Source organism: Aotus nancymaae, unplaced genomic scaffold (genome assembly GCF_030222135.1).
Source record: "Aotus nancymaae isolate 86718 unplaced genomic scaffold, 86718_ANA_hifiasm-v0.15.2.pri h1tg000014l, whole genome shotgun sequence".
Classification (NCBI taxonomy): domain Eukaryota; kingdom Metazoa; phylum Chordata; class Mammalia; order Primates; family Aotidae; genus Aotus; species Aotus nancymaae.
This window is the reverse complement of record NW_026988425.1, coordinates 103,188,883-103,205,506: the sequence shown is the minus strand read 5'-3', so window position 1 is coordinate 103,205,506 and position 16,624 is coordinate 103,188,883. Positions and strand designations below refer to the sequence as shown.

General features: G+C 37.7%; 1 long non-coding RNA gene and 1 pseudogene across 1 annotated transcript in view; one reads left to right on the top strand and one right to left on the bottom strand.

Annotated features, from left to right (window-relative positions):
* LOC105731966 (uncharacterized) overlaps positions 1-16,624 on the bottom strand; it is a 71,932-nt gene that overhangs the window by 16,741 nt on the left and 38,567 nt on the right. The gene's annotated exons all lie outside the window — the stretch shown is intronic.
* Positions 14,170-14,696, top strand: LOC105731965 (cell division control protein 42 homolog; annotated as a pseudogene).

Here is a 16,624-nt window from a genome sequence, read left to right as displayed (position 1 = left end):
GGTCACTGTAATCTGTCTCCCACTGGTGGCTGACCGGTACCCCTGGTGAATTGTACCATATCAAGAGCTCATTGTTGTTCTTGGCTGATGGCAGATTAGGTGCTCAGCAGCAGCTCAGTCAAATCACCTTTAGTGAGTAGAAAATCATTTGACAAGTCCATACATACATGGTTTCTAACTTTGCCTACATGGCCAGTTTATTTGTAAGCCCATTTATGAAGACCCAAGTGGCTGGCTGATATCCGCGTGATAGATATCTTGTCTACCCAATTATTAAGCTAAACCTTTGTTCAGGTTACTGCTTGGTGAGCATTTACATGAGACAAATATCTTCATACTCTGTGCTTATTTGAAACATTCCTTCCACATGGTATTTCATCAGATCTCCTTTCATCATTCAATCAGTCACCTTCTTTCCATTAGCCACTGCTCATGAGCCCATCAGTATAAATGAAAAGATAACTCTGATCATCTCTTCTTTCAGGTAAAACAGACTAACCACTGAGAGGATTTCCTTTTAACATTATCTTTGGCCAGCCATGAAAGAGAATGTATAGCATAATGTCCAATTTCAGCAGATGCCAGCATAGAATCCACCAACATCTATAAGCCTTTTCCAAAATTTTTCTTTTTCCTGTCATAGAGAGTTCCTCTTTTACGCTAAGGCTCTAGACATGACCTAGTGGCCCAGCCAACTTTGGCAGCTCCTGCAAATCTGCTCTGCCAACATCAAAGTTATCTCCCTTCTCCCAGCAGGCTGACTGGGCCAACAACAATGTCCCTGGGCCCACACCCAGCAGTGGCTGGCACAGGTTCTCCATGTGCCAGGGCCTGCCTTGCCTCCTGGCACTCCCCATGCATCAGGGCCTGCCCTCTTCACCTGGCACTCCCTGCTCATCCCATGCCAGCTCCAAGGTCACCATTGCCTTCATCCAAATGGCCTTCCTAGAGCTGCTGCCCCTCATGGGCTGTGCAGAGGCGGGTGCTCGAGGTGCAGGGATGGTGCTTCCTGGTGTAGGGCAGCCATCCAGCCACCTACGGGCCCCTTTTGGGCAGACACGCATATGTCCTTCCAGAGGCCAGTGGTTGCCTACAGAGATGGGGAAGGGGGGGTGGGTTTCATCTTGCCTTGAAAGCCCCTGGTCCAGCCAGTGTGAGGGTGGCCCACAAGCCCGGGAAGCCCTGAGCACACGCTGGGGAAGGAGGAGGTGGGCTGTGTCCAGAGCCCATCTTCTCATTCTCCTGGAGCACATGGGAGAGCTGTGGAGCTCCCTCTTCCTGGCTGGTGCCACTGGCAGCATGGGCTCCCTTTTGGCTGTGGTTTAGTTGACCTTCCCTAGTCACACCGTCACTGACCACTCAGAGCTCTCCCTCAGCCTGCTTTGCTGTATCTCCAGGAGGCAGTGGCTGGAGGTGACTAGAGACTGGCACTTTGCAGCAAAAATGGGTTCTGCAGCTCTGCCCTCTGTGGGGTACATAGTCCCAGGAAGTAGGGGCTTCCCTGAACATAGGTGAGGAAACCGAGGCCTGGCAAGGGCAGGCTGGGACCAGGCCTCAGCATAATGATAACTAACTGAGGATGTGAGACTGGCTGCCTCACAGGGCCAGGCCCAAGTAGGAGCATCTTGCATTTGCCCTGAGCTAAGCCCCACACCAGCTGTGTCATGGTGTCCTCCGTGTCCTCAGGGTGTCGCCTTATCCTGGCCATGCAGCCCCCGGTACAGACTCAGTGCTTTCCTTTTGGCAGATGAGATCCAAGGGGAAGACCCCTTTCTAGGTCACTGGGCCACAGAGGAGCTGGAGGCGCAGCAATCTGGCCACAGCAAGATCTCCCCACCTTGCGGTTCACAGAGAGTCGAGAGCCTGTTGAATTTCACACGGTCAGAGGGCAGACTGCCCTTGTGGATGTGATGAGGGGAAGCCTGAAATCCAAAGGGTGGCAGTGTACTGCGAGGTGGGGACAAGGACATCTGCCCTTGAGAATGTTTAAACACTGAGGTCAGAAATACTCTTGGTCAGCCCTGGAGAGACAGACAGAAAAGCAGGAGGGCAGCCCTTCCTTTTCTTGACAGGAAGCTGTGAAGGGGCCAGATAGGGTCACCACCAGGCTCCCCTGCTCAGGGCACGACAGGGAAGGGCAAGTTGGATTAAAAAAGAAAGAAAGAAAGAAAGAAAGGGAAAAGAGAAGAAAAGGAGAAAGGAAAAGAATGAGAGAGTGAGAAGAGACAAGTAGCAGGGGTAGCATCTGGAGATGTGAAGTCCTGAGAACATAATTTTCTTTCTCCAAGTTCTCAATTGCATTTAGAAACAACCAACACCACTGTGCTATTTACTTCTATTAAAATATACTACAGTAACACTAATTCAGTTTTCCAAAGTTACAATACATAGGTGAATGACAGAGCTTTAGGAGGCTGGACAGCTGTTTAATAAGTTTTCACTGGCTCAGCAACAGACACTCTTGTACTCTTATTTCTCCAGCTTTTCTTACAATTGTATTAGGGAATAAATCATTGATTCTATAATATTTATTGTGATTTTGATTTTTGTTTAAACTCTAACACAGAGGAAAGCTACAAATTAGAAACATGAGGAATAAATGAAGAAACATCAATGAAGAGCTTACAAACATTAAAAAGATAGGAAATATAAGATAGAAAACATTCTGCCAATAAATTTGAAAACTTAGATGAAATGGACATATTCTTTGAGAAGCACAATCACTGAAACTGGTACGATAAGAAATAAACAATCTGAACATCTCTATATCTGCTAAATACATTGAACTCAAAACCATACCCAGAAGTAACCTCCAGAATCAGATATTTATACTGGTGGTGAATTCTGTCACACAGTAACAAACTAACACAAACATTGAGAAACAAATAATAACAATATTACTCAAACTCTTAGAAAATAGAGTAGGTTGCAAAACCTGCACATTAATTTTATAGTGTATACAGTATATTTCTGAAAGATAAAAGAGTAAAATATAACTTTTTTTTCCTGAATTACTTGAGAATAAGATACAGACCTGATGTCCCACAGACTTCAGACTGCTGACCAAAAATGCTGGCAATTAAAGGAGTCCCCATGCTGACAGGGTAATTGACACTGAAACAGCCCTGAAGTAGTCCACTTTTACATAATGGGAATGAGAAAGAACATGTTTTGTGAGCACATAATCTACTTGGGTTCCTCTTTATACCCCATACTTGATTTTGATAATAAACAGACATATATGCAGTAGCCACAGCCGGAGAATGATGTCATAGCAGAGACTTAGACACACCTCAATTAATGAGATGGATAAGGTGAACAGAAATTTTTTTTAAGGACTCAAGCAGCATTTAAAAGTTAACTGAGAATTACTGTAGACAGGAAATATGCATCGATGAAATCTTACTAAATTTACAAATGGAAATACCACCTTCTTAAAGAATTAGAATAAATCTCATTCAAAATTGTCACCAAGAAGTACCTTCATACCCTTGGGCTTAGTATTGGCTATAGATCATTGGTCTGAACATCCATGGATTTGAATCGTACTCTAGGACATTTACATAAGATCAGATTAATAGTTTAATAAGCTTGTATTTAAATCTTTAATTCCAGCAACAGACACTGCAGATACATAATTGATGAATTATGTATTAGCATAATACTTCAATTCCTTAATGCCATTCATTTAGTATATTTGCCAATTTTTTCTTTTCTGAGATTTATGCCAGTTTAACTGAACAATTTATGTCATCTCTTAATTTTTTAAACATAGAATTGTTGGAGAGTTTTCATCACATGTAGCAACAGGTTTTGGATTCTAGATTAAGTTTTTTGCATGGATGTAATATTCTTTGGCATTACCAATGCTAAGTGCTCATAAGAGATTAATAGAGTCATGTCCTGTAAAAAGGTTAGACTACCGGTTATACATGACATCATCATATTGGCAAGATGATAGAATGTTTCTCCAAGGAATTTTCTTACAAAAGAAATTTTAAGTAGAGTTCTAATGCCATATCCTGTCTGACAGTCTGACATCATTGGAACCTCTTCACAGTTCAATGTCTAGCCCATCAGAAGTTTCTTATGAGACAAGGAAGACCATGTCCTGATATGTGTTAAACAAAAATGAGATAGCTTCCAAACACTTTGACTAAATGTGAGGAAAAGTCTCCCACAATTCTCTGTCTAGACAATTAAGACATGTCATAAATTGTTTAGTAGATTCTTACAGTTGTTTATGAGAGATGGTTAAGTCACAGCAGCAGTTACTCCTTCATGGTCAAAAATAAAATGATTAGAGTAGAATCTTAGAACGTTGACTATAGGGATACATTGTAATGTCTCTGGAAAATATTTCATTTTAAGAATGTAGAAGATGCTCAATGGGCTTTCTTTAAAATATTTTAATTATTTAAGATATATAATTAAATGTATAATTCTTTAGTGGTATATTATAAGCTACTTTATTATTATACAAAATAAAATTCTTGATTTGTGATAGAAATTATACACATAACGATACCACCATTTAAATTAAAATCTTCAAATTAGTATATTTAATAAACTTTGTTAAAATACTCCTTATGCTACTAGTATTAAACTAGATGCTGAGAAGGATAAGAAAAATAGATCCTTTATCTTCAGCACATTCATGTTTCAACAGGCATGAATCCTAAAATTTACCAAATTCTAGAGGAAGCTTGCTACCTAAAAAAACAAATTTGCTATATCTCCAAACTGTCCCACTTCTGTCAATAGCAAAAAGGCTCAAATCTCAGTGATTCCATTATTTCTTCCTGCTCTTTTCTAGTCTTTGTTTAGTTAACATATTTGTTTCTTTTCTCCTCCAAACTCTATCTTCTTCTATTTCTATCCTATCCATAAGTTTTAAAACATCACATGTATGTTAAGACTCTCATTCTTGGACTTCTTGCTTTCAATTCCATCTTACCCAATCTACCAGATGAATTATCGTAAATAGTTTGTTTCATCTTCTTCCATTGTTGGAGCACCTCTGACTTGCCTGTGATGTTAGATCCAGAATCTCAGTGGCTGCTCGTCACCTCATCTCTATCTCATCCCAAACTCTACCTAGGCTCCTTTCTATTCCTTCTAGTCACTCAGCTATAGGTCTTTTGCTGATTCTGGTTTCCCAGTCTCAAATTCCATCTCTACCTCTCTACAAATATCTAAATCCTACTCATCTCCTGGAGCACAACTGTAGCCTCATTACTCATTTTTTTTCTGATGTCATAAGTCCACATCTATTTTGCTCTTCTCTGAATCTATATCAATTAGATTATCTCTCTATGTCTAGATAACCATTTAAATTGGGTACTTAATACATATTAAGTGAGTACTACCCAGTCCCTAAACACAAGTAGTTCATAGTCTATAAATCTTTAAGTAAAGCACCAATTTTAAGAATAATTTCCAGATAAGGATTAGATTTCAACTTGTCCATTTGTAGAAAGATAATCTGAATGAATAGTAATACTCAGAGTAGAATCAGTATAATTCACAGCCTCAACTTATTTATATAAAATTGAAATACTGTTTTTTTTAGCCTCTCAAATAATCTAACAAACCTATTTAATCTTAAATCTCACTTTTCTTATTTACAATTTGTGTACAGTTCTTTTTTCTCATTTTTCCCAAACTAAAATGACAGCCATATGGCCAAATAGGTGGAGGCATTTGGAATAAAAAAGCTAGTATTTTCCAGATCAAATTGTAATCCATGTAATGAATGATCAGTGGTTAACCACATAGTACCCATAGTCTACCACAGAATTTATGATCACTTGTATTATAATCATCAACTTTTTTTTTCTCAACACTTGAGCATTAAGCTCAACAAAGAAACCCAAATCTTTAAGACTCTATGAGTATATTTAACATTTAGAACTGTCTTTGACTCTTAGTAGGTTAAATATTTGATAACATAGTAGCGAGCCTATTCAGTTAATATTAATTGTGCACTCACCATTTTCCAGACATTCCTTTAAGTGCCTATTTTTATTAACTCATGCAGTTATCACCATAGTCCTACAATTTTAGTGTTTTTATTATTATCTTCATTTTAAAGATGAGAATGCTGGAGGCAGAGAGACCTTACATTTTTGCCTAAGGACACACAGCTAGTAATGGAAAAGTCGGGATTCAAAATCAAGCAATTTAATGAATTGATTCGATGACTCTAGAAGAATTCAAAATAAATATTCTATTTAGTAAAAAAAATCATTGGTCTCTGTGTTACATCGTTACTCATCATTGTCTTTATGCTTTGCCTTTGTCTTATTAGGGAAAAGTTGGAGGCAGTCCCTTATCTTTTTCTGTGGTAAATTGGAATGCCTAATTGCTTAAAGATGTTATATTTTTATTGAAGGATGAAGCTATATTTAATGTTTAAAATTAGGTTGATTGAGGCAGAAGGAAGGAAATAACTGTTTATAGAACTTTCACATTATCATGGGCAAATAATTTAGACTGTCTGAGACTAGAGATGTGGGCTACATTTTATAGACCACAGTGAAAATTATCAATTAAAGTACTTCATTCCCATATTCCTCACCAGTCCATGTCTATTTTGTTCTTCTCTGAGTCTATATCAGTTAGATTATCTCTCTATGTCTAGATAACCATTTAAATTGGGTACTTAACACATATTAAATGAATACTACCCAGTCTAGATATGAGTCCTTGATAGCTCTTTGAAACGGCCTGAGTAACAGAAAGATCAATTAATAGTTTTAATAAATTCTAGTCAGACTTATTTCTCTAGTATTCAGGAAAAAAATCCAAATGACGTCTCTGCCATAAGCAGATTAAAAATGCATCTTATACTGTATTCTGTTAAGCAATCATACCTTTCCTTTGTGCTCCATTTTACATTCCTATAAGGAATTGAGTGGAATGTGAGCTATTTAACATGAGACACTTAGCAGGCTCATTTTTCTAGTTGGGACTCATTTGTCCAAATTACATTAGAATGCAGTAAAATATTTGAAATTGATAACATTTCGATATAACCTCTCCAAATAAAATATACAAAATGAAATAATTATAGAGCTACGTGCTCATGCTACTCTTTATATCCTTAATGATAAAGGCAGAAGCTAAATATTATTTTGCTGTCTTTTATGGTCCTGCTTGCCTTATTACCATAACATATAGTGTTATGCAATAATAGTTTTCAGGATTTAAATAGCACTTCTAAATGTACTTAACCTACTTTAAATGACAAATAATGAAATAATCAACCCCAGCAATTATTTTTATGAAACAATTAAGAATCTATGTCCTTGAAAAGACATTGATTCAGATTTTCATGCTCTATGACAAATGAAGCACATTTACTAATCCTCCCTCTTAAATTCCATTGCAATGGGCATGAAAATGCTCTAAAGGGAACAAATCCATAAAATAAGCAAAAACAAAACACAGAGCATCTATAGTCTGAAGAGGCTGAAGGCATAAAGCTAATTGGGCAGATGTTCCTTGTATGAGCAGAGATGAAAACCAGTCTGTGTCATGGAGGGATCACAAAGAATTGACAAATGTCATGAGTAGGGTTGTGCTTTGTGACAGAGAAAGTAATTATTTAAAAGACTATATACTGAACTATGACATCCCGAATCCAGTCTACCATGCCCATCCTTGTGTGTACAAAGAGAAGACAGATGTGGCAATAACAAAGAAGTGGAGATTGATCTACATTCTAAGGAGGGCTAGAATCCCAAATGTGAGCAATAGCAATCCCAAACAAACTCCTTTAATTTTAGCATGAAAATAGATGAAGGTGGCTGAGAAATAGCTGCTCTAAACTGTCCATGTTATTATGCTATTATCTCTTGACTTCAAATTTACCAATGTATGCCCTGTTTTGCTGTAATAGAACTAGGATTCTGCACTCCACATTTCTCCTTTGCTGTCATATTCCCTATAGACTTGGCCAGTAGCAGGCACAAAAGGGAGATTCCATGGCTCTTGCTGGCAATATCATCAGAGCAGCACTTCTTTACCTGGACAGCAGCAGCAGTTTATTCCAGTAGTGGCTGTTGATTCTAGTTTGCAGTTTTTCCAACACAGGATTAGCTTTATTGTGTCCCCTCAGACTTCAACACCAGCTGTGCTGAATCTCATTCTCACAGATTTTGAGTCTTGGCTTTGCATGGCCTTTCCTCTGAACTTCCAAAGCACCAGAACAAGCTGAAAAATGTTCCTCCTCAAAGGTCTGAGTGCCAGCTCCACAGGTCCTCCCATGCTCCTGAAGCACCTGTACCAGCTGAGCAGTGCTTCTTCCTCAGAGGTGTATGCCTTAGTGCCGTAGAACCCACCCTCCAAACCTCTAAGTTGTAACAATTCTAACTTTTCTGCCTTTATCCCTGCCACCCTAGTTGTCATAACTGCTTAGTGAAGTTATTACCTTTTTGCCTTCTTAGTTATCTAATACCTAGTTAATAATTCTTTACATTAAATACTCTTTGTTAAAATAAGTGAGGCTGTTATTGTCTCCTGATTTGACCCTGACTAGTAGCGAAGTAAACTCTACCAACAAAACCAAATTCAAAGCCAGTGCTTCCGATCAGGGTGGAAGCTTGTAGGCAAAGTAGACATATATAATTGTGCAGGAAACAACACTAAGAAGCCTAGTCATTCATTTTCGATAAAACAAAAAGAAAACAAGAACCATGTCATCTGGGGAAAAATGCAGCACAAAATATAAAATACAAGATAAACAGATTAAGTAATACTTGGTAAAGTGGAGATATGTTGAAACATGAGAGAATGCTTAAAATAATTGTATGTATCTTACACCATATAAAAAACGTGCAAAGATATTGCAGCCATATGAAAATAAAAGATGTTGCATTCCATACTAGATAAAGGAGAAACTTAGAAGAAAATAAAGCAGTTTTGAAGATGGAAAGTACATGTAAGTATAATATTTCAAAAGTAATCAACACTTAGAATACACTTATTTAAATTTTAAAACTTTATAGACTTTCAGAACACTAAAGACAAGATAATCTTAAACTTGGTTGGAACCTTAAAAAATCACCTGAAAAATTATGAGAATTGGACTTTCCATCAACACGAATGCTACAAGAAAAGAGAGAACTGCTTTCAAAGATGGAAAGAAAACAATCACCTTTGAATTTTCCACTTATCCAAAAAGTCAACAGATTGTCAAGGTAAAATAAGCCTTTTCAGATGTGTAAGAAAGTGAGAAAGTTTTCTACAATGGCATCTTTCTTAAAAAACACTTACAGATTATTGAGGCAAATGAAAAAGAGTTATTTAAAAGAAAGAAGAAATGAAATCCAAGGACAGGTAGACCTAAATTGTAAATAAAAGCAAAAGAAAGTCTAGAAAGTTAGAAGCCTAAGGGCGCCATCCCAGAATTATAAGAAGGCTACAGAGTTCCAAGAAGACTATTTAAGAAAATGGATCTTGTTACACACATTTTGTGTATAGGAAGCTGAAGGATCTCAGCATTCAAACAAAGTTACAGATTTTTCTTAACAAGAAAAAAAGAAATAAAATAAATAAAAAGTATACTTAAAGCTGTATAAGAAAGTCATGCTCCCAATATAAAGCAAATTTAAATGTGATCTGGTTTTGCGAAATTGATTACTAGAATGAAGGTAGAATCAGCAGACCACAAGGTTTGCAGCTTTTTCTTCAAGGTGCATGTGTTAGTACTATGACTTTTTGTTATTTTGTTAAGTATGATCACATATTTGCTTCTTATTGGTTTATAAGTTTTAGAATCAGTCTAGACAAATACAGTAGATGTAAATATAGCTACAAGACATACATTTTATAAATCTTGAAAATATAAAAGTAATTCTAGGTTTGGCGACAGTTGTAAAATACAAAGCAAAGAGGAAAAGGTGGGAGAAGATTACATGATTGTCATTCTCTTATACACTGTAAACGTAAGAGCTACTCTAAAGGTGAACTATGGGTCTTAGCGTAGGTGTGGGAGTTATACAAGACATCAATAAGAAATTTACTATTATGTTTTTGGGGCGAGACTGCTTTACCAAAATTCATGCTTCTTCCCCAAAGTTGTCTTTGGGAAGCAGCTGTCCAGTCTGACGATGTTTCCTTGCTCCCATTTTCTGCCCCTATGTGTTGCTGTGTTGCTGGCACTTGCCAGTGGAATGTGGAGAGTGATGTGTGTGTTATTATACTTCCATGCCAAGGGTTTTAAGAGGTGGATGTGGCTTTTTCACACTCCTTTTTTCCTTCTACAACCTAGATGCAGAGGTTAGTAAAGATCTCCAGGATGACAGAGCTGCAAAAGCACAACAATAACTTTTAATTTACTATGCCAGTGAATAAGATAACTTTCTCAGCTACCTGAGAGGCTGAGGTGAGAAGATTTCTTGAGCCCAGGAGGTTGAGGCTGCAGTGGGATACAATCACAGCACTGCACTCCAGCCTGGGAAACAGAGTGAGGCCCTAGCTCTTAAAAAAATTAGAAGCTAAAACATTTCATAATTTCAAATGGAAAGTCAATATATATTACAATATCTATTTCATAGTGCTGCAAAATGTATTATGTTCTAAGTACATAGGGAATAAAATAAAACCAATTATTTATAAAAAAAAATATGTATTTCAAAAGTCCAAACAGCACAGTAATGCTCCATATAAAGAGTCATGTTTTGTAACTTTATACAAGTATTTAAAAATCATATAAATATTGCATATAATCATAAAAATCATTGAAATGCATATGCCTCTATATCCTTTTGTCATCTTGCTCTATTTCCAAAACCACTTTGTATATTGGTAGAGGAGGCATTTAATAGCTTTTTTATAAAAAATAAGTTGAATCTTAAAGGGGAGGCTTATTACTTGTCTAAAGTCATGTTTTGTTTAATAATAGTAAACACAAAATTGGAACCATGATTTTCAGACTCCTAATTATCATTTCTCATAAAGTTTGTGCTTTATTAATAGTATCAGTTATGGTTTTAATATGGTTATTGCTTAAAAGATAAATGTCGTTATGGCTTTCTAATGGAAGCCATGATAGTGAATGACACTATACAGGAAGAATGTATAAAATGAGACAAAAAGAAGGCCTAAGACATGATCTTCAGGAAGGCTAACAGGGAAGGAAAGGCAGGACAACCTGCAAATTATGAAGAAGTGACTGACGAAGTAGAAAACATATCAGGGGACTGAGTGAAATGTCACAGAATCCAAAGGATGGGACCATTTCATCAAAACAGTTAAGTGATCCAAAGGGTTCAATTATGTTAAAAGAAAAATGTCCATTTGATTAAGGAGCAAAGATGTCATTGGTGATTTTGGCAAGAGGAACTTCAATTAGCTGGCAAAGTTTTGGGATTTTCTCTGGTAGCAATGAGCAAATATGTAATAGGTATAGGATCAAAATATTTAAAAGAAATAAAAGCACGCATGAAAAATGGACCGCCTATTGACATGTGCAAACACATATGAAATTCAAAGTAATTGGAAGGCTTTCAAAAGTATCTCCATAGCTCCTAATACTGAATGCTGGGGCCACTACCTAAGAAATAGGTTTAGTCATGTCAGGCATGCCCCAAGCTATTGGAATTTAATTTATATAACCATTCTAAGCAACCGAATTAGAAACTAAAATCTATAGCTACCAGACTGGTTCTACAATCACATGACACCTATGAAAAGAAAATTGGTCTTTCTTCATATTAAGGGAAGAATTTTTGTCTATGAAAATTCTGACAGAGCACTGGGCTTTGGAAGTAGGAAAGTTGCTAAGGCCACGGGCCACCTGAATTGGTTCCAATCCTTAATGCTTTAGGTCTTTCAGATTTACATATGCCAATGCTTTTTAAAATTTGACCTAAAACAAACAAAAAAGTTGTGTTAAAAATTTGACACAACATTTAAAACCATGTTAGTATTTTCAATTATTTATTTATTTATTTATTATTTTTTAAGACTGAGTCTTGCTCTGTCACCCAGGCTGGAGTGCAGTGGCACAGTCTTGGCTCACTGCAACCTCCACCTCCTGGGTTCCAGTGATTCTCCTGCCTCAGCCTCCAGAGTAGCTGGGATTACTGGTGCCCGCCACCATGGCTGGCTAATTTTTATATTTTTATTAGAGACAGGGTTTCGATTCTCCTGCCTCACCCTCCAGAGTAGCTGGGATTACTGGTGCCCACCACCATGCCTGGCTAATTTTTATATTTTTATTAGAGACAGGGTTTCACTATGTTGGCCAGGTTGGTCTCGAACTCCTGACCTCATGCTCCACCTGCCTTAGACTCCCAAAGTGCTGGGATTACAGGCGTGAGCCACTGTGCCCAGCCAGTATTTTCAATATTTAACACAGTTGCTCACTCCTTCCTTGCACCTCATTGTTCACTGGCTTCCAAGATAACCACTTATAGATTCCCCCTACCTGGCTGCTTTTCTTAGTTTGATTCTGCTTATCATCCTGTCCTCTACTTCTGGAGAATTTTTCTGCATCTACTACCTAGAGGAACTCTTTTAATTTCATGGCTATAAAAATATTATCTGTGTACTGTTTACTCCCAGTTTATACCTTTAGCCTAGACTCTTCTTTGAGTTCAAACTCACATATCCAATACCTCTACATATATGTCTGAAAGACATCCCAAACTTGTCCAAAAATTTGCTCTTGACTCCTCTTTCCCACCAGCACTACTCTCAAATAAAATCTTACTACATTGTAGCCTTGTAGTATAGTTTGATGTCCGGTAGTGTGATGCCTCCCCTTTGTTCTTTTTGCTTAGAATTGACTTGGCTATGCGGGCTCTCTTTTGGTTCCATATGAAGTTTAAGGTGGTTTTTTTCCAGTTCTGTGAAGAAGGTCATTGGTGGCTTGATGGGGATAGCGTTGAATCTGTAAATTGCTTTGGGCAGTATGGCCATTTTCACGATATTGATTCTTCCTAACCATGAACATGGAATGTTTCTCCATCTGTTTGTGTTCTCTCTTATTTCCTTGAGCAGTGGTTTGTAGTTCTCCTTGAAGACGTCCTTTATGTTCCTTGTTAGTTGTATTCCTAGGTATTTTATTCTCTTTGTAGCAATTGTGAATGGCAGTTCGTTCTTGATTTGGCTCTCTTTAAGTCTGTTATTTGTGTATAGGAATGCTTGTGATTTTTGCACATTGATTTTGTATCCCGAGACTTTGCTGAAGTTGCTTATCAGTTTCAGGAGATTTTGGGCTGAGACGATGGGGTCTTCTAGATACACAATCATGTCGTCTGCAAATAGAGACAATTTGACTTCCTCCTTTCCTAATTGAATACCCTTTATTTCTTTTTGTTGCCTGATTGCCCTGGCTAGAACTTCCAGTAATATATTGAATAGGAGTGGTGAGAGCGGGCATCCTTGTCTAGTGCCAGATTTCAAAACATTTTTTTAAGATAAAGCCGAGGCTATAAAGAAGATTCCAGGAAAATCTCAGCAAAGATCTTCAAGCTCCAGATGAAGAAACTGTACTGTAAGCCAAGAGAGGGAAAATGAGATCGTAGTGCCAGTGGGTTCCAGTCCCTAGAGAGAACTCAGCATACCCCATTCTTCGTCCACTACTTCTTCACTAGCCCATATTTCATGGCGAATGTTTGTAGGAAGCAAGGTTTCTAAAGGATTTTTGAAGCAAGCAGTAACCTACCAGGAGTTGTTCTTTCCTTGGTTATGGTAAATTGACTGCTCCTCTAAGTAAAACCTGTTTATTTTCCTCAGATTGCTTCTCATTAGTTCCCTGGCTTGTTTTGGTTAGATAAGGGGCCAGTTTAGCAGCTGCCTGGATGACAACAATATGAGTGCCAGGAGATGATTGGTACCAACCTTTTTGAAGACACTCTAATTCTCTTTCTTCTGGAGTCAAACTTGTGTGATAAGGGCATTAGCAGAGGGGAAAAAATCTGGAGGAAGATGGCAGAGGGGCTGTTGTATTCTCCCCTTGCAGGGAGTGGCATATGGCTCTGATGCCTTTGTTCTAGGTGGAAGGCACATTTGGTCATATGAGCTTGGAAATTGTAGGAAAAATGTCTTTCAGGTTAAAAAGTAATATTAATAATTACTATTGCAATGCCCCAGTGGAGAAGCTGAGGTCAACATCAGATTTGAAATCTTTAAAGTGGATACAAAACTATTTCAGCAATGCAGACAATTAAGTGTGTTGTTGTGGGCAATGGTGCTGCTGGTAAAACATGTCCCTTGATGTCCTATACAACAAATTTCCATCAGAACATGTCCCAACTGTTTTTGACAACTATGCAGTCACAATTATGGTTGGTGAAGAACGATATACTCTTGGACTTTTGATTCTGCAAGGCAAGAGGGTTATGACAGATTACAACTGCTGAGTTATCCACAAACAGATGTATTTCTAGTCTGTTTTTCAGTGGTCTCTTCACCTTCATTTGAAAATGTGAAAGAAAAGTGGGTGCCTAAGATAACTCACCACTGTCCAAAGACTACATTCTTGCTTGTTGGGACCCCAATTAATCTCAGATGACCCCTCTACTACTGAGAAACTTGCCAAGAGCAAACAGAAACTTATCACTCCAGAGATTGCCGAAAAGCTGACCCATGACCTGAAGGCCGTCAAGTATGTGCAGTGTTTTGCACTTACACAGAAAGGCCTAAAGAATGTATCTGACAAAGCAATATTAGCTGCCCTGTAGGCTCCAGAACCGAAGAGGAGTCACAGGTGTATGCTTCTATGAACATCTCTCCAGACCCCTTTCTGCACAGCTGGTGTTGGCATCATACTAAAAGCACTGTTTAAATCAAGCTAAAGATTAAAAATTAAAATTCATTTTTGCAATAATGACAAATGCCCTGCACCTACCCACATGCACTTGTGTGAGACAAGGCCCATAGTTATGGCCACCACTTCCCCCTCCCAGTACTAGTTAATTTTGAGTAATTGTGTATTGTCAAAAAAGTGATAAGTACTAGTTTTTGTTTTGTTGCTTCAAATTTTTGTTTGTTTGTTTGTTTAAAAGCAAGGTATGCTTGTGGATGACTCTTTAACAGACTAATTGGAATTGTTGAAGCCACTCCCTGGTTCCAGTCTGGAGATTAATCTGGGATGTCTTAGTGGTTTTTTTCTTGTCTTTTTTTGGGGGAGTGTATGGGGGGTTTGTTTTTTAGTTGTCTTGTTTTTTAAATTCATTAACCAGTGGATAGCCCTTCAGGGGAGGATGGATTAATTCCACGTTCCACTTCCTAGATCTAGTGTAGAAAACATGTTCGCCATCTAGCGCTCTTAGGAAGGAATATAGTAAATGCCTCATTTAATAACAGATTCCTTTTTGAAAGTTGCCTTTTCTCTCTTCCCTTGACTAGATCCAGTATTTGATGAAACTCATAAAAATGAGTGGAGCCTGTCTTGCCCCTCCTCTTTTCCAGGAAGCACTATATGTGACTGTTACTTTGAAGGACATTTGTTTGCCATTTGCTGATTTTTTTTGGAAGTTAATTTCTAACTTCTTTCACTGATAAATGAAAAAAGTATTGTACCTTTTGAATACACCAAATGAATTGAGTTTGTAATTATATTTTTTTTCTTCTGCCAGTCATTATCTTATATGCTTAGCATAGATTTGCAACTCAGTAGTATATGGTGCTCCTAGGATGCAGCTGAAGACCTGGTATGTAGAGAAAATTCAAGGGGTGGTGCTAAAAGACAGACATCTGTGGAATGATTCACATCCTCTCAAGTTAGGAGGATGGAGGCCTGCTTCATTAAGAAGCTGGGGGTAGGTTTGGTGCTGGGAGAACACTTAACAACATGAGGACTAGTCAGGGGAATCCCCTTATTTCTGTTTTGCATATGAAGAACCCTAAATCAGCCAGGTGAGGCTCTCTAGTTTAATAAAAATCATGGAAAGAGTCTTATGAAGACTCTTCGTAAGTGTTAATTGGGATTTTATCAGCTTATTTTGGTTGCAGTTTCCAAATTTTTTAAATGTTGAGGTAACTTTTTCCACCTTCCCAATCCTAATTCTTGTAGATTCACTAGTGTTGAACCAATGCTTTCTCGTGTCTCAATTCTTTGTATATCCATTCTTTCCAGATGTATTAAACAAAGAAAAACCCTTCAAAAAGGTAATATTACTAATTACTATTTACTTAGCTTTCCACGAGGTGTCAGGTAACTCTCTAAGCATTTTACATATATTATTTCTTTTACTCATCACTTCAGTCTTACTGTTTTGGAGCATCTGTACCCAATGGCAGGGGGAAATTAAAAGAAACCCAGCTGTCTCCATTTTTGGGGAAATGATTAAGTAAGACACATTAAGTAAGATACACTAAGACACATTCCATGGGAGAAAAAAATAAACTAGACATACATATAGCACCATGGAGATAATTTAAAGGCAAAGTGTGAGAATTTAAAGACAAAAAAAGAGAGACAAAGAGATAATGAGATATAAGGAAATGGACAGATTATCTGTTCCGTAGGCTAAGAAAATTTTTAAAAAGAAAAAAAGGCACACAAATAAACAATTGTAGAAATAAAAATGAGGCTGGGCACAGTGGCTCATGCCTGTAATCCCAGCACTTTGGGAGGCCTGAGGTCAGGAGTTCAAGACCAGCATGG